The sequence below is a fragment of the Canis lupus genome, chromosome 30 (assembly GCF_048164855.1).
Source record: "Canis lupus baileyi chromosome 30, mCanLup2.hap1, whole genome shotgun sequence".
Taxonomy (NCBI): Eukaryota; Metazoa; Chordata; class Mammalia; order Carnivora; family Canidae; genus Canis; species Canis lupus.
This window is the reverse complement of record NC_132867.1, coordinates 26,184,522-26,190,533: the sequence shown is the minus strand read 5'-3', so window position 1 is coordinate 26,190,533 and position 6,012 is coordinate 26,184,522. Positions and strand designations below refer to the sequence as shown.

At 37.5% G+C, this 6,012-nt stretch overlaps 1 pseudogene; it reads right to left on the bottom strand.

Moving 5' to 3' along the window:
• Nucleotides 1–2,647: 2,647 nt before the first annotated feature.
• LOC140621383 (geranylgeranyl pyrophosphate synthase pseudogene) lies at nucleotides 2,648–3,592 on the bottom strand (annotated as a pseudogene).
• Nucleotides 3,593–6,012: the final 2,420 nt, after the last annotated feature.

The following is a 6,012-nucleotide window of genomic DNA, read 5'->3' as shown; positions in this document are numbered from 1 at the left end:
CCTTAAATTTTGATCTCAAGCTGAATGTGGCACTGGTTAGAAATGTGTACATTTGGGGCACCTGAGTGGCTCAGCAGTTGAGCGTCTGCCTTCGGCTCAGGGCGTGATCCTAGAGACCCAGGATCGAGTCCCACATCAGGCTCCCTGCATGGAGCCTGCTTCTCCCTCTGCCTATATCTCTGCCTCTCTCTCTATGTCTCTCATGAATAAACAAATAAAATATTTTTTTAATTTTTATTTATTAATGATAGTCACAGAGAGAGAGAGAGAGAGGCAGAGACACAGGCAGAGGGAGAAACAGGCTCCATGCAACTAGAGCCCGATGTGGGATTCGATCCTGGGTCTCCAGGATCGCACCCTGGGCCAAAGGCAGGCGCTAACCTGCTGCGCCACCCAGGGATCCCAACAAATAAAATCTTAAAAAAAAAAAAAAAAGAAGCACAGAAAGAGTAAGTGAAGGAAGATGATGGTGGAACACTAGACAAAGAGGCAGATTCATGGCCTCTTGCCTCTCAAGTCAATGGTGCGGGCTCACAGCAGTTCTGCTCTCACATAAACATAAACACATAAAGCCTCTGCTTCCTCTACTTTGATATTATTATGGGCTATGTTACTTTTTCTTGAGCTATCCTCATTAATCTTTGTTTCTAGCAGTCAAAATCCTAATTAAAATCCAAAGACAAAGCAAAAGGGAAGAAGATTTTAAAAAGAAAAGGACAAGGATAAAGAGGACAGCTACAGCCTAGAAGATTGGGGACAGAACACAAGCAGAGAGCCAACAAGTGGTGAGCCCTGCTGAAGAAGAGAGACACTTTCACATTCTGCAGTAGAAAGGAAAATAAAAGCTCAGGACAGTTTGTGAGCAAGAGAGAAGCGAATGAGAGAATTTCCATTGGATGAAATCCATCATTTGCTGATGGTGGAGTTGGAAGGGAATCTAGGAAGACCTCGAATAGGTTTAAGGCAATGCTGGAAACACATAAGAAATGTATAAAATTGTTGATTTGCTGGCCTTCGTCTCTGGTAGTGTTTCGTCTTAAGCAACTTCATTTGTCATGTAGACTTTCTGTGTTTTAATAGAATATCACAGTATCTCCTTTAATACATTCATTTGTTTTATACACAAGGATCCAAGCTTTTTGTTCTGTCAGGCAACCCAAAACTAGGCAGACGTTTCCTTTCTTTATTTTCTCCCTCCTCCTTCCTTTCCTTTAAATGAGGCACTCCATTTAAACAAATCCTGAGCCCAGTTCTGTTTTCGGTGATTGCCAGGCCAAACCCTCCCCTGGGCACTCAGGCTCAGTTGCAGTTGCATCAATGCTGATTTCCACGGCAATTGTGCGTAAGAAAACAAGGCAGGAGCTGACACTAGAGTTGTGTGCAGCAGAAACTGACGGCCAGAATTTGGCCCAAACTGAGCACGTCTACTTCTAGCAGAGTAATTTGTTGATAATATCCTTTGCCAACTTGACTGCTAAGGCCAAGGCGACTCAGGTTGGGAACTATTATGTAAATCATGGGCTAATTACAAACGTGAAACAAAATATAAACAAGCGTAATGTTCAGGCTATGACCCTATGACCGTTATCAATCGACGTTAGGGAACTCGTAAAAAACAAGTGAAGGAAATATAAAGATAAGTTTGTGTAAGATAGAAAAGGATTTTCAAGGAAAATCAAAATAAAAGAAGAAAAAGACGTGGGTTCAACGCTCTAGATCAATTCAAACAGCCCATCTGCTATCAAGTTTGCTAACAATGTAAATAATACATTACTCAAATTAGTGTTAATCACTTAAATTAGTGTTAATGACTTAAATCAGTGTTAATATGAGACCAGTACATTTCAAAGCCAGGGAAAAACATTAATTTTTCTCATAATATTACCTCATTGGAAGGAAATGATCTAAGGGGCCCACCCTTTAAAAATAAAAGATACAAAAATTACATTTCTAGATTACTGCCTGTCAGGGGATACTTTTATGTATAATTACCTGTCAAGTAGGATAATTCATAAGAAAGTAGTGACAAAATCAAAACAAAGCTATGAGAACCTGCCACACAGAAGACTAAACTCTAAATTCATTAATGTCATGAGAGCCATCCTTATCTGTTAAGGACACATCTCATTAACTTTATGTTTTGTTCAGTAATAACAATGTACATCCTTAGTAATTTATTGTTCCATTTGTTTTAGCAAAGCCAATAGAATAATCTATTATATTCTTTAAGATTAGCTTTGTTATTTTTAAACTCAAACAAATCCTCGCATCTCAAAAAGAAATCATTTTCACAGAACAATGGATGAGCCATTCGTGTCTCATGTAACATCAATAAAGATAAAAATAATAATGGAAGATGTTTTACTTTGAATAAAGCCTATCGCTGGATGTTTTTAAAAGGGGAAGTATTAAAAACCATGTAGATTATATTAATATTATAGTGAAGCTCTTAAGTTATAAAATATTGGACTTAGGTGTGTGAGGTACTTCGAATATCAATTAGGAAATTCACCCTTAAAAACAAATATGCATTTTATTTTCTTCTAATGTTTTCCTATCCCTGACCTTTAGTTTAATTTTTCTTCTCAATATGTGAAATATAATTTAGAGATACAATGTGTCTGAAGAAAGCATAAGTCTTTAGTTTTCATAGTTTGCATTTTTTTTTAATATCTATATTTTCGGTTCTCTGGCGCAAGATATTCTGCACCTGGGTGCTTTCAGGCCTCGACCAAATAGCCTGAATAGTAGGGAATGAGAACTTTCCCTCTGTTAGATCTTCACAAAAGCTTTTGTTTTCACTGTATTCTTTGGAGTGTAGATTAGCATAATCATCCCTAATTTGGAAAAAGAGCCCAAGTGTATTAAGTAGTGGCTTCAGATCTTCTTTGTAATCAGAGAACAACTGCATGAGACCTACTGCTAATCCAAATAGTCCACCTGTCTTTTGCAGCACCATAGCTTTATATTCTTCTTCAGAGGGACAAGTGTAATTATCCCTCCAATAAATGTCTAGACCTTGTCCCTGATGGAGTTCCAAAAGCTGGAGGGTAAAAAGCTTCACTGCATCTGGGTGGTCAAGGGTTAAGACTTTCTGTAGGCCAAGAAGATATACATAATTGGCAGAATTGATGACAGATGGAATTCCATAGATGCTGTGTGCCACTGGAAAGCCACGTCGAAGTTTTGAGTTGTCTTCACTATCATCGATGAGCAAACTGGCATTATGCAACATTTCTGTCCCTTCAATGATAATCTGTGGCTTATCTTCTGGAACTTTTAGCCAATGATTAAATGCCTGTGAAAGTTTGGTCCTCACTTGTTTACCTGATAACTGAAGTAAATATTTATAGGGTTCTAGAAGAACTCTTTGGACTGTTTCTTGAGTCATCTCCATTGGTTTTAAATTTCAAAGCTGATGGTTCAACGGTGATATCACAACTTTTCACGTTGTCGGTCCGGGAGTAGTAGTACCCAGCATCAGCTTCCCACTTTATAGTTCTGACCAAGGCTCCGCCTGACGCCCACATGGGTCCCTCCCCTTGCTTCACCACAGAACTCTCCACCCTCCTCAGCCACCAGGGACACTGCATTACTCTATCCATAGTTTGCATTTATTAGGACTTCAGTAAAGGGGAATTTTATAGAGAATAGAATATATATGAGGAATTATCTTGTAAAAAATTACTAGGATTATTCTGGGTTGGCTAAGAGAGCAGAATATAGACTAAATAGAGAAATTTAGCGGCCAGTCCTGTGAAAAGGCTTGCCGACTAGAACTGTTTTGTGAAGTAGTGAGGTTCTGGAAATATTCCAGAAGAAGCCATGTGATCTTTGGTCAAAATGTGCAAGAGGCAATTTCTACAGTAATTTAACTTTTATTTTATTTTATTTTGTAATTTAACTTTTAAATGTTTCTTCAAACACTAGAATTCTTTCTTTTATAGCCTCTGCATTCACAATATTAAAATATTCTATTATATTGAGAATATTGATATACATTTAGAAACTGGTGTGTTCAGAGAGGTATGTTACTACTCAAGCCTTGATTATAATTATTTGATTCTGAATTTGATGTCTATAAAACCAAAATTCTATGAATCATGCTTCTAAAGGGGAAATTAGGTGAAATTATATTTGAAAATAAAAATCTGCAGCAATTTCAAATAGAACTATTGAAAATTTCAAATTTTAAGTCAAGATCACATAGTATGTAAATAAATAAAAGAAATTGAGGTGTGGCTCAATCAGTTTAGCATCTGCCTTCAGCTCAGGTCATGATCCCAGGGTCCTGGGATTGAGCTGCCACATAGGGCAGCATTGGGCTTCCTGCTCAGCAGGAAGCCTGCTTCTCCCTCTCCTTCTGCCTGCTGCTCTCCCTGCTTGTGCTCTCTTTCTCTCTTCCTCTCTCTATCAAACAAATAAAATCTTTAAAAAAAGAAGAAGAAGAAGAAGAAGAAGAAGAAGAAGAAGAAGAAGAAGAAAGAAAGAAAGAAAGAAAGAAAGAAAGAAAGAAAGAAAGAAAGAAAGAAAGAAAAGAAATTGAGGTGTTAAGTGGGTGAAGTCTAATTCCTTTAGAAATTTTTTTTTGTGTTCCTACAAAACACAGAAGTTGAACTCCATCCAATTTTAAGCTTCCTATGGATTGAGAAAGAAATTCTAAATGTCAGTACTTATTGTTTTGCACATAAAATGGAATTTTGTAGCTATGTTTTCCTAAGAAAATGTTCATTGAGCCATAAAAAATTGAGTTACTCAGGTGTCTGAGTTGCCTGAGTGCCTATAGTTGCACACATAAATCACAAATCATCCAAGCGAATAAATTTTTCTCTTTTCATATGTATATTTTCTTCAAATGTAAGCTCATCGTTATCACTCTGACATCTAATAAGTCCTGGTAAACTAGAATGATCTGATTCCAGTTGGAATGGCTGCTAATTTTGCAATTAGGTGGTGGAAATCTCAAAGGCTGAAGAAATTCTCCAAATACAGTTATAAAACATGTGGTTCTTTAGAATTACGTATCAAATGTTGTAGAAGCTGAAGAAAAAAAATCTCTGTGTAGACAAAAGACAAAATTCCTAGGAAAGAAATCTGAATAGATACCTTAAGGCTTAGAGCAGCATGCTAACAAAGAGAGCAATGCATAGTTCTCCCAGGGAGCTTTCCAAACACCTCTCCCACTAACAGTTGTTTTCTGACAGAATTATTCTTTGAAATTATACCCTAAGTGTGTATCCAAATGGCTGTGATTGATGAGAAATTACCAAGCTTGTCACGTGGCTGAGATGTATGTGCTTTGCATTGAACTTTCCTAATATAGTTATGTCTAGAAAGCTTAATTTATTTATGTTTGCTTTTTGATTACTGAATTTGTTACCTGAATGTTGGTGGATAAACTGTTTTTCAGAATCCCTCTCTCAAGCAAAACTCCAAGTTCTAAGTTCTGAAGGTGGGATATAGACAGAAGTGGGGGACCAGCAGAGGAAGCAGTCACGGAAAGAATAGGGTTAAAAATCATCATCATAATTGCAAAGGGAAATGCTATGAGGAAAAGAGACAAGCTCGGGACACTTTCTTCTGACTTGTCTCCCTCCCACAGTTCCAATGTGGAAAAGCACATCTAATAATATTTTTTAGCAATAGGTCCAAGGAGAGAAGGACTTTGGAAAGAAAAAGAATTGGAAAGACACAAACCATCTTGAAGAGAAGAGAAAGGAGAAAAATAGAAGAGAATGATAAAATGTATAACAAAATGATGGATGGGTTCAGAAAGCTCTAATTTTAATCTGGAGTTTCCTTTCTGGATTCTTGTTGGTGACGTAGGGAAGCTTGGGCAAGATTCGGAAGAGGTTTTGTATGCGGTAGGTCACGTCTCAAAGGGCTATTCATTCTGAGCTAATGAAGTTCATATGACATGGATTGTCTGGATTTCCACTGCAGTGACACCAGTTTTGGCTTGGTGGGAACGTCCAGTTCTTCCTGGTTTCTTCCTGTCTTCATCACTGCAGG